The sequence below is a fragment of the Clupea harengus genome, chromosome 15 (genome assembly GCF_900700415.2).
Source record: "Clupea harengus chromosome 15, Ch_v2.0.2, whole genome shotgun sequence".
Lineage (NCBI taxonomy): Eukaryota > Metazoa > Chordata > Actinopteri > Clupeiformes > Clupeidae > Clupea > Clupea harengus.
The window spans coordinates 1,633,241-1,646,041 of NC_045166.1; the positions used below are offsets into that span (position 1 = coordinate 1,633,241).

At 44.2% G+C, this 12,801-nt stretch overlaps 1 protein-coding gene across 1 annotated transcript in view; it reads left to right on the forward strand.

Annotated features, from left to right (window-relative positions):
• The first annotated feature begins 1,370 nt into the window (after window positions 1–1,370).
• Window positions 1,371–12,801, forward strand: part of myo6a (myosin VIa) — a 79,333-nt gene continuing 67,902 nt past the window's right edge. Inside the window, exon 1 of the mRNA XM_031581140.2 lies at window positions 1,371–1,606. The gene's annotated coding sequence lies outside the window, so the exon portion shown is untranslated. The remainder of the gene's footprint in view (window positions 1,607–12,801) is intronic.

Here is a 12,801-nt window from a genome sequence, read left to right on the forward strand (position 1 = left end):
GAGTGCACCTTTTGCCTTAGTCCACACAATACAAGAATCTCAAGCTCCCACCACGAGTTGTGTTCTTGTTGTTGGAAACACGCTTCATGTGCTTTGGGTCTGTGACAATTTCACACTGCATCAGTAGCCCAGCATACACTAATGCCAATTAAAATGTGTTGTCTGTTTTATAGACTGTGGAAGTAGAGCTGTAACAGAAACATTTAAGGACAAGGAAAGTCAAACCTTGATAATACTCATAGAGAATAGAGTAGGTGTTATTAGAGTTTACACTATAATCACTATTAGCATTTTAATACTTGTCAGTGAAAGGCCATTGACTCGGTTATCTTGAAAACCTTCCTGATGGATTGGAAATGACCTTGATGTGCAATCATGTGTACTCCACAGTTTCATGGCTGTGTTTACGGTGGGTTAGTGCTGCTGCTACATTAGCCTACCTTGAATTATTACACGTTTAAAGACAAGTGAGCGCCTAAAGTAATGTTGCGTTTGCTGAAAGGTCTTCTTTACAAAGCAACTTCATTTTGACTACTTCTAACTGAAGAACTGCAACAAGTGATTAAACAATAATCAATGTATGGTTCTTCCCCGCTCACTAATCAACTGTGTGAAGGCTGACATAACTATGATCAGGTGTCGGTATGTATTCCATAGTTATTTGTTGCCGTCGAGTTATGTGTACGTCATTTAGCTCTACCTGTTGGCTTCTGCCTACTGCAGGTAATCTTAACGACGGGCACAAACAAGGTCATATAAATATTTTAGAAGACTTAATGGGATCAATGCCCCTTTGTACGCCAGAGTGCTGTGTGGCTAACAAAGTCTTTTGTTCCCTGAAATGTCAACTGCAGCCACTGACATTAGAATGGGTTGTTTTAGGGGAAATAGTCAAAACATTATGTTGAGTCATGCTGTAGGTGTTTTTGAGGGAGGGGTGCCTAATCATCTAAGACCGAGCAAGGTTAAGCAGAAATAGCATTTGGAAGGCAAAAAACAATTGGCAATGTATTGGGGACTCCGTAGATTTGCAATCTGGATGCCTTTTCTCTATTGTGAATCAGTAAAGGGTAGAAAAAAGGTAGACTGCATTATTCTTATTTATTTATTTTAAAGTAGACGATCCACTAACTTCCATGCACGCCACATTCCACTGGCTCACAAATTGCTAAATTTACTTTCAGCATCTTGCCCTCATATAACGAGCATAGGCTACTGGAGATGGCGCTTTACAGGCCTATACGGGTCATGTTACATTGATACCTAAGGTCTGGAGTTTCTGATTGACTAAATACGGAATATGGATTAGTGAAACTCCCCATATCAATCGAAATGTGAGGCTGTAAAAGTGTCACTGATGGTGGTAGGTCCAGTGCGCTGTTTTGAAGCGCTTCCATCGGCCATTGGATGCTATGCCTGTTTCATTGCTCGTGACGTCATGGACAATTCCCTGGACTTCATTCTGTGGAGGGAGTCGGAGGCTGCTGCAGGAAGCGAAGCTCAGGAGATCACAGCCCGGATAAGCTACACCGGGGACTGCCGTGGGAAGTTGCATTTTTGTACATATAAACACAAGACGGGCTATACAGATTGATTCGCATTCTAGGTAAGCAGTGCTTCCACTCTCAACGAACAGGTTACCATCGCGGTGTATGGTTACATTTGTTTCAAGTCTCTGGGAAAAAAGTGGGCTGTGGAGTGCACTTGGCTAGTGTAGTTAGCCAGCTAGAGGCAAATGCCCGTCACTCGCACTGATGCAAATGGAGGCTGTCAAAACAGTGGGAGCGATTTCCATCCCATGTATCCCTTCGCTTGGTCAGTAAACATAACATAACTCGATTCTGTCTTGCGACGCCCAGGATGAGTGATACCTGCATTATAAAAGCCCGACAGCGCGCCTGCAATTGTATTGTTTAGGGGAAAATGTATTGTTGGGGTCGTTTCCCTCGCCGACAGTAACAGAGTGTGACATTCCACTGAGGGTGGGCATATTTGTGTTGTGAAGCGAAGAAGTGCATGGCAGCGTATATCCGATCCCTACTGCTGATGCAAGGGGGGTGTTTTATAACAATTTCATCGCTGCGTTAAGCTAACGGCATAGACTCAATATGACGTCTAGCAGCGAATTCTGCGTAGTGCTTCACTTTTGGCGAGCAAAGGTGCACCTGTAGGTGATGGTTGTCCTCTCATGCACATTCTTACCGATCGCATTCCTTATGATCGTTAAGTGAATTTTGAATTAGCAGATTGGTGATCTAGGCCCAGCCTTCGCAGAATGCCTGCACTCGGTCATGAGTCTTTAGCGATAGGGTGGTGCGAGGTTCAAAGGTTGAGACAGACCATGGTGCTCCTCTTTTGTTGAAACCTCGCTTTGTCCGTCAGGCCTATATAGTAGGCCGATATGCAGTAAATAGAGTAGTATATTGCTAGTATCAGCCTTCTGTCTCTTCAGTGTGAGTTGCAAATATTTCCAAGGCTGGTACTGTAGTTAGGCTTCATAATTCATCTTGTTTCATGTAAAGACACGTAGCTCTTACATCGAGCCTAGACTTGCACATACGCAGTACTGCAGATTCAAATTCTACTGCAGGTTACTAATTGTTAGAATGGAAATGAAGGTTGCAGTGCACAAAATCCGTGAACTTTCATATGTATAAATATCTAAAGAACATGTTGTCCAGCTAAGGTGGATAATACTTCACATTTGGCAATCAAGGGATCGTCTTTTATGTTGAGCTATGATCCAGAATGGATCCAGAAAAGCCCTGACCCTTGCCCTAGCTACTCGAACATCTTTCAGTTTTATGACGGGAGTGGTAGAAGTTTTCAGGCTGTTCTCTCCAACCGATGCTATTTGCCTTGTGTCTGCACCATTAAGGTTAGCTTGGGTTCAGAGCGCTAAGCTCGGCTAGAATTACCACTTTCAAACTGGAGTGTTATCTTTTTGTAGTAGATCAAGCAGCACATCAACTGTCAATAACCTACATGCGAGTCATCCAGCAGCCAGTGTTCTGAAGTTTATGTGTCAACCCAGCCATCCCTGACAAGAGCAAAACAGTGTGTGACAGTATGGGACCGGCTTGATCATGTTCCTAGAGATATAGAAGAATTAGCTCAGGCCATTGTCTCGTCAACACTGCCACTGTAATTAGAGGAAGGTGGTAGGAGTTAGTCAAGCACCACAGCACAGCACAGACCAGACCAGACCAGACCACAGTCTGTGTGTAGGTAGTGTACGAGAGGTGTTCCATTTCAGTGTCTGTGCTCTGGCTCGGACCTTTAGGGAGTCCTCTTGCCACCTTTGGTATCGTCCAGTGGGTCAGAAAGGCATGTTGCTGGAATGGGGTCCTCTTGGTGTTTGGTCAATGATTACCATCGCAAGAGCGCTGATTTCAGTGGTTGTGTCAGCAGTATAAGATGCATGTTCATGGAAGCACAATATGTCCTTTTGACCAGAGCACTTGTTTTCTCAATAAAATGGTAATGGCCTTTCGTGATGATTATGCTTTTGACAGACCAGTTCTGTTGCTGGGAGTCTACAGTATAGATTTGACAAGGACTCCTAGTCTGAGAGACGGTCTAATCTGAGTCTCATTCCCAGATCTAAACCATGTGCTACACATACATACACCTGCTCCACCGTTTGAGTATGCTGAGCTGAAACTACTCAAAACAATTCACCCAGCCATAACAACATGCATCCATGACATGTTTACAGGTAAAACCTGTTATAGTGGAGACAGTAGCTGTTTTATTCAGTGCATGCACACAGCCTTCTGTGTGTGAGTGAGATGACTACTGTAAGAACAGAAGTGTGTCTCAAACTTTTATCGTCTCTTTAAAGCCCCTTCTGATTCTGTGAACACTGTGTTCAAAGGAACAGAACAAGTTAGGAAGTCAAGACAACATAACCTTCACTCACAAATCTAAACTTTGGTGTGATCCATTATTAAGAATATGGATTTGGTTGTTTATTGTGTTTTAAGATGAAAGTCATAGACCTTTGTTTTGGTTTAGCATATGGAGAATTAGTTTCTGGAAACTTTATTTGAATCCTTACTATCAACTCAAACCATATTTTATAGGCCTAAATGTCAGACATGAATACACAATAGTAGTTGAGTTGTTATAATGACATATCTTCATCATCTCTTAGTGGGACCACTTGTTGTCTGGACACCAAAGAAACTGCTGCTTGACGTACGAAAATAGTGTCTAAAGTTCCATTCGCAAAATGTATGAATGAATCTTTTCTCTTCTTTTTTTCCCTCTCTCTCCCCACCCTCTACTATGGTCCAAGGCTGCCCAGTTCTCATTAGCTGGCTTTATCCTGGGGAAACTTTGACCCATAATCACTACCCACTCTCTTTGACAGACTTTAAGAGAAACAGTTGGGCTGTAATGCTAAAGGCACTTTCGTATGGCCCATTCTTCCTACTTGTGTCAGGATGTAGGAGAGATCCAAAATGACAAACGTCATTTTCAGTTCTTTTTTTTTTCAGATCTGAAATGACCGTGATTTTCAGATCCAGAAAACCTGTGAAAACCTTGCCGTAGCTACTCAAACATCTTTCAGTTTTATGGTGGAAGTGGTAGAGGTTCTCAGGCTGCTCTCTCCAACCGATGTTAATGCCTTGTGTTTGCCTTGTGTTTGCCTTGTGTTTGCTTTGCGTTTGCCGTGTGTCTTCAGGCTTTCACAGCAACAGTGTGGCAGCAGGGTTTACGAACAGTGGAGTCCGTTTTTTTGACCAGCATTTACGCAATCCATTATTTAATAACTCGTTATGGTGTGAATTATTTATGGAGATATTTTTTCATTCCTGCTGTGTCCTGTGTCACCCTTGTTTCAGTACTGCTGGTACCCTGCTGGTACCTTGTAAGACTAGGGGAAAAAAGACGTTTTGTAGGATCTGTCAGATTGCCTATCAGAACTTTTCCACACACCCAAACCTTTTCCATGCTTTCCTGCTCTGAAGTGAACAAGGGTGGTCCTCTCCCGGGGTCTGTGTGGCTCCAGGAACCCCATGCACAGCTCTGCAGGGGACGCAGCCTTCCTGAACGCTATCTGACCGTCTGCTTACTGTGACGCCTCTGAGGCCCCTTTTTCCATCGCCTTCTCTCTGTTTTGAGAATGGGAGCTCTCTTTTTTTTAAATTTCTTTTCACTCCATCTCTTCACTTTCCCAGTCTCTCTCTTTCTGTCGTTTCTCTCCCTCAGTATGTGTCCTTAATTCTCTCTCTCCCTCTCTCTCTCTCTCTCTGTCAGTTTTTTGTTGGTCTCCCTCTAAGTCCCTCTCATTTGTGAGCACTCATTTTCCTTCTGCTTCTTTTTGTGCCTCGTATGCTTCCCCCTTTCTCTGTCACATGATCTATCTCTCTGCCTTTCTCTTTGGATCAAGCCCTCAGAGTAATCTTGGCTTACATCTATCGACAGCAGCTCACTCTGAGATCATAGATTACTCTGGGGCCGGCTCCCCTCTCTGTGGGATGGCTGCTACTGATATGAGAAGAAATAAAGCTCAAATCAAGCAGCTGAGGTGGGTTTTTTCGGCGTTTTACAGAAAGCAAAGAGGAGGCAACATGTTATTCACAACACAAACTTCACACGAACAGCAGACCTCATAAGAGTTTGAGTGGTGTAAGCCTTATAGATAACTTAGATAGGTTACTTTAAATGGTGGGTGGGAGTTTCATTCCAAACTCTCATAATGCTCATCAAATAGAGCACTCCTTGACTTGAAAGACTTTACTACTAACTGAAGCAGAGAATGTCAGTATACGACTTCCTCCCCTGTACTTTACCCTGCAGTTAGCACACAATATGGAACGATATGGCCATGGATGATGGCATCTTTCTAGGAAGTGTGCTGCGAGACTCGCACTTCTCTTACTATTTATTAACACATTTTACTGGCTGAGTCACACTGATCATGGGTGCCATTTTATTGGCGTTAGAGTTTGACCCACAAAAACTGTGAGGATGGTCAATTTTTAAGCAGAGAAAATGTATTGGTGAGTGCTGTAGTTAGGCATTGGGGATGTAGACCTGCTGACATCAGCTGTGAGAGCACTCGAGTGAGGGATGAATGGAGAAGGGGTGAACTGAGAGATTGTGGACAGAGTCAAGAACTGCAGGGAAGCTTCTGGATGCCCTCCGTCCGTTTCCTTTGCCTGAGCCCTGGGGAAGCTGACCCCAGAAGCGGTAGTTAATGCCGCTGCACAAAGTGCCCCTTAATAACTGTCTCCCTCCCCTGGCCGGCCCCACACACTTAGCCAGAATGACCGTGTTGTTGGCACTTCCCCAGCCCGGAAGAGGCCTGGGTCCTGCGGCCCTCCAGTGATCCCAAGAGAGAGGATCTGTTTGGGGTTGGCATCAAGTGTGGATTCACCTCACTGCCCATGCCATCTCACTGCCCATGCCATCTCACTGTCCATGCCACTCGCTTGCAGTTTTGTCTTCATGGGGAGCCACAGGAAAGGTTTGGCAAAAATGTTAGCTTGAGCAGCACCAGGGTTATTAGTTTACCGGTAATCACCAGAGAGCACAAAAACTGTTGCGGTAAGCCGCTAAGCTAAGCCAAGCAAGGCCCATTGAAATACAGACTCTATCATGAACATTTCAACCACTACTACACTCTCGAACAAATAGTTTGTCAATGTCATTTGGAAAGCTAATGGCTCAACTTTGCACTGTGTATTTTCCAGCCAAAGTGCCCTTCCTTGTGGGAAAATGGTTCTGATATTGCTACTGTTAAAATGTTTGTTCACAGCTGAACATGGATTTGAAGGTTATGCTAAAGAACCCTACCAGGATTCTAAATAAAATCTATAATGCTTCTCCCTTGTAGATGGTCATATAAGCTGTGGATTAACTTTATTTGTAATCTCATAGGACTCATAATTTGTCACTCATACCTTAGCAACAGCTCACTGCGGAGTTTGTCCTCAAAGGTGTGGCTGGGTTAAACTCCTACGTTAAATCATTATGCTGTGTTAGTGAACCTGTTTGGGTGGGTCAGATTTATGTAACAGATGGGAGTGTGTGTGTGTGTGTGTGTGTGTGTGTACTGATGACTGGGTGGACGCACCCCTGCGGGGAACAGCAGAATGTGGAGTACGCCTGAGCTTGTTGGTGCTCAGGTCACATTGATAGAGGAGTTCCTTCTGATTCCGTTTCCATAATACTGATTACACCCGTCACCATAATACTGATTACACCAGCAAGACTAGGCTAGGATGGCCTCTTTCTTCTGAGAGACTCTCGCTAACGTTATCTCTCTCTACATTCTGTATCTCTTTCCTTCTCAGTCACCCTTCCTCTCACCTCGATGTCTGCACAATGCGGGAGTTCAGAGTTTGCCGGCCATAAAGCCAAACATGGCACATTGCCGTCTGCATTTTACCAGCTGTAGCTCAGGAGTTTGAACGGTCACCTGGCACTCGCCTGGTTCAGCCACAGGCTTCTCCTGGTCTCACAGCCTGGTGTTGTTAAAGCCCGGTGTGGTTAAGGACTCCTTAAAAGATAACTGGCCGCCTCTGCCATCAGTAGGTGAATGAGAGGTGTTGCTTGGAAAGCTCTTTGAGTTCTACATTGAGGCTTTGTGTTACATTGAATTGAGCCAACTCAGTGGAAGAGGGAAATAGGTGTTAAAAATAAACATATTTGTAGCTCTGGTATAAATTCATAATTATCAGGGAGTCTTTTTGTAACACAGCAGATTCCTGAGCTTTGATGTGGCTTCGCTGGAGTATTGCCACTGACACATTCAGGCTTGTCTCTGAACTCATTGTTACTAAAGATATCACAGGGTTTTGTGTTCTGCAATCAGTACTCCATCACGTGTCCCCTGTACCATCACAGTGAGCTTTCAGTGTGAGACCGGCACGACCACAACAATCCCCATTTGTCCATGCTGGGAAGAGGAGTGGGCCAACAACATGCCGGATTCTCAGTCCATTCAAACTGCTGCTTTGAGATTTTTTGCATCCCCCCACCCCCCCACATCTCCTTCCCGCCCACCCTCAAGACATAGGAATAGCCTAGAGGTTTAGCTGCCTTGAGCTCACTGCGAAGTATCAACTGGTTTTGAATTCTAGCCTGTGCTCTTGGAGAAATATCTGTCTTTTTTTCCAGTTTTTTTTTTTTTATTGGATTCCTCACAGTTTAGGATTCTTCCTTTGGGATTGTAAAAGGGTAGCGATATTTAGTCCAACCCTGTGGTTTTGGACATGCTGTAAGGGAGATGCTTTATGGGTCCTCTACCAGCTTTGGAAAGACTGTTTTTCACAGTACTTTGAACAGCAAGGCTGTGTTCTATTCTTAGGAAGCACATCGCTACCAATAAGTTTGCATATTACATAAAGCTAAACTAAACTAAATTAAAATGACTTACAGCATTGTCCAAGTGAGGATATACAAATGTGAATTCAGTCATGTGATACACTGCTTTCCATAATAAAGCCTGTTCTCAGCATACACCACCCAAAATGCATGCACTGTTGTGGAGGTGGCATTCATGTGAATTTGATCTCTGTGGAAATGGCCGCACCTGTTCATGAACCAGTCAGGTGCACAGCAGGTGCCCCAGTTCCTCATACGGCTCTGTTCACTGGCTCCTGTTTCTAGCACAGAGCACTGAGGAGCTTTTAGAGGTTGACACTGGGTTTTATAAAAACTTTTACTGCGCTTTGAGTTTTGTAATAAGGATGCTCAAATATAGCTCAAATTAGTGCTATGTTTAGTTTGAATAGGTTGCAGTGAAAGGATAACTTTTTCCTGGCATGTGAAATTGTTATTTTTTTTACAGTAGCCCTCAGGCTACAAATCTCTGCTGTGTGTGTGTGTGTGTCTGTGTGTCTGTGTGTCTGTGTGTGTGTGTGTCTGTGTGTCTGTGTGTCTGTGTGTGTGTGTGTGTGTGTGTGTGTGTGTGTGTGTGTGTGTGTGTGTGTGTGTGTGTGTGTGTGTGCTCGCACGTTCCGGCTCGCACAGATAGCTGCTTTGTCTTTCCATTGTTGTCCTCTGCCTTTGTGGAGTTGGGTGGAGAAGTTGAATGTCAGCAGCCGAGAAACACAGAGCTTTGTGTGTTGTCCAGATTCAGTGTGTTAGCAGGAATACTAGCCCTCTTTCTCTTTGTCTTCCCAAGACATTTGTAATCATTTGCATATGCAAATAGTCTATAGATATTGTAAGCAAATACTTCCTGGTTGCTGTGACGGGGTGAGTAGGCTGGCTCCTTCCGGTGGGAGGCTCACCATCAGATGGGTCGCCGGGCCCTTGGCTGGACACCTAACCTAACTACTTGCTTCCTACCAGATTGTCACAGCGGGGAACAGAGTTGAAAGGTCACGTGAAACAACTTCAAGGTGGACTAGGTGGAAGAGAGGCGCACTTCCTCCAGGCCTCACAAACATGTCCTGTCGAAGTATATTGGGGGTACTGGGAGAATGTAGGTTATGTTGTGACACAGAAAAGACAAATATATATGCCTAATGAAGAGAATAGACAATTGTTTTTGATAGGGATGAGGGATGGTGTAGTTGAACAAAAGAACAGAGGATTGATGAGATGGAATGAGCTGTGATGTTTTGTGTTGGTTGAGAGTGGGGGGGGGGGGGGGGGGGGCAGGAAGGGGAAGGAAGACAGAGACAGAGACGGAGATGGAGACAGTATGCTCCTTGTCCTTATTCTGGGGGGCTGTTAACGCAGCTTACCGCACTCATCTATTACACCAATGCATTTGCATTAATTATCTGACCCACCGCTTGTAGTCATCCATCAAACCAAATGGATTGCTTATTTTAATTTCTTAGTCAAAGCTTTCCTGTAGTTAGCCTCCTGGGGTCGGTGATGGCTCTAGCAAATAACCAGAGGCTGTGTCAGGTCATGCTGTGGTAAAACACACAATGCAGATTTTCCTGAACTAACTAATGATGTCCAGCACTTAAGTCTGTCTGTGAGTCTCTCTCGTTGTGTTTGTCTTACAGTGTTTGTCTTTGCTCTGAGTTTCTATGGAGGGCAGAAGGGTGTGTGTGTGTGTGTGTGTGTGTGTGTGTGTGTGTGTGTGTGTGTGTGTGTGTGTGTGTGTGTGTGTGTGTGTGTGTGTGTGTGTGTGTGTGTGTGTGTGGAGGTGAGCAGTGACATCAGATCAGCTGAGCAAACACGGCAGCTCCTTCTCTTCTGTGCCATTACCGGCCAGAACAGCTGAGCACACCTTTAAACCAGGTCCAGCTGAGGCCCTCAGAAACAGGGATTTATGTATGCCCTTTAAACCAGGTCCAGCTGCGGCTCTCAGAAACAGGGTTTTATGTATGCCCTTTTCCCTCCATGCTCTCTTCATTTGCTTTAGGAGAATTTATACTGGGGATTAGCATTTCAAGCAAAAACACTGTTCGATAATCGCTGGGGATTATTTGACTATACTACTCAACTATTATTCAACATTACCCCCCGCACACACCATATTTATCAAGTCTCACTTTGTATCCGTAAGACTCATAGATTTTCAGGATTTCTGGAACGTGACATGGGTCTCTGCATGGGTCTCACAGATTTTCACACTCAATAGCATAGAATAATTAAAGTTCAGTAGGCCGCTGTGCAGAAGAGACCGCCATGTTCATGCTGTGCGACTCATTAAGTCTGTGTAGCAGTTATAGACTAGAGGGCAGCGACGCTTCAGTATTCAGCAGGTCGGCACCTTCATCACTGAACTACTTTTGTTTTTGCACATATGTGACTCAAATCTGTTTTTTTTTTTTTCATATCTGTTCTTTTCCATTCTGGTTTGGGCCACTTCCATATTGTGGTCCTAGATCAGAGTCAGGTCAACATGTTTGCATTTTGTGTCCTCAGTCTGAACTGTCATATCGGTTTTCATACGACTTAACGTCACTTTAGTTCAACATTCGTCACAATTATGCTCTGGCAGGAGTCACACTGTGAATCCTAACATGGAAGACTGCGGCCATGGAGGTAGTCTACTCACACCTCTGTTCAGAAGTAGCATCCAGAGTTTGCACTGTACCTCCTTATCGTTTTCGTTTAGAACTTCTTGACGGCTGTAGTAGTCTTTGGCTTTGTATGTTTCTCCTGTTTGTACAGTAGCATGTAATCTAACAACGGCACACGTTTTATCGGCGCCTAGTAGAAACGCGTTCTTTTTCTTCTTTTGTTGTATAATGGCAGTTGGCAAACAGCTTTTAGGTGCATTACCACCACCTTCTGGCAGTAGTAGCGCTTTATGTACTAGCAGGTGTACTAGCAGGTGTCGTTGTTAAAAACAAGGGAAATTACATTTCCGATGATAGTCGATAGTCACAAGTTCCATTCATTTTCTGCTAATGGAGTCCACACTACTGAAATACCACAGATACCACACTCTAAGTGACTATCTATAGGTTACGAGGAAGGGCCTCCAGATAGCTCTTCATTCCCACATATCGGGCAACAAACCCCCTACTCATTACTTGGTTTGTCCTGCCTTCTTAGTCATTATCTGGCGGAGAGAGACTCAACCGAATGTGAAATCCTCATAATTACTGTGTAGCGCATGTGTGGCCAACTGCTTAATGCTTCCACGACCACAGCTAATGGCTGAAGAGCTACAGCCTCAAGCAGATTTGTCCTACTGTGCTTGCCGTTCTGCCTCCTTTTTCTCTTACTCCACTATAAATAGCGACTGCATACATCTTCTTTGGGTGGAAACGTCAGATGGAGGTAAACACTGGCTAGAGTAATCATTAGCCTATGATATTGAAGCAGTTTAAAGCAAACAGACCTCTTTCTGTTGGGCCCCGAAGAGGTATGTATTATGTAGGATTATGTAGTAGGCATACAGTTGGCTGTCCTCATGTACTCACCACTGGTGTGTGTGTGTGTGTGTGTGTGTGTGTGCAGAGCTCTTGTGACGCCTGGTCTTGCCCCCCTTAAGCTAACTGCTACCCTGCCTGACACCACTGCGCTCCTAGCTGGCCTATTAACCCACTATTCATTTTACAGTCTAAGTGACAGAGACTGTAAGCATGAGCAAAACACACAGACTAAAACACATGATTGGGGCCAAACAAAGCCTGTATCCAATCAGAGCTCATTATAGGATCGAGTTGGATTTTAAGTCCTGAGGAAATTCGACCCATGGTGTTTAATTCCTCTTACTAGGCCCTTATCAGTGCGGTAACTTAGACTGAAAAGTGGAGTTTGAGTGAGTGCTCTTTGGATGGCATGGTGTTCTGCTCTATCAGTCTATCTGGGTGAAGTCGATAAGTTATCTGTGATCGTATCGTCAAGGAAACTCAAGGAATGAGATTTGAACCGTGCTTCCTGATTTTGTTTCCGTGATCAGAATAGCAATGTCCATAGTAGCCTGGCTCTTTTTATGTCCTGACTTTATTTCTGTCAGGAAACCAAGGCTCTGAAATGTATTCCTGGTGAAGTAATGCAAAACTTCATCATGTCCATACTTGCTGCTTTTTATTTTCCGTATATGAAGCTGTATGTGACTGTTGAATGACAAGTTGTTTCTGTCCTGCAATACAATCAAAGTAGTGTCATTTACAATGATCAAATAGAGCCAGGTCAACTTTATAGCCATATGACAGCGAGTTACCATTGAACCTTGGCCTTGTTTTATGGTTACTTGCACAAAGGGTGACTTAATTTGGTTCAGATTACAAACTACAAGAGGCGGTTTTTATCTGTGTGCTTATGTGCCTATTCAAATCTATTGTGTTATGGGGCTGTAAATATTGTCACAAAATGCTGGAACTGTAGCAGATTCCCCTCTGCTGTTTTGAAGTTTTTGTT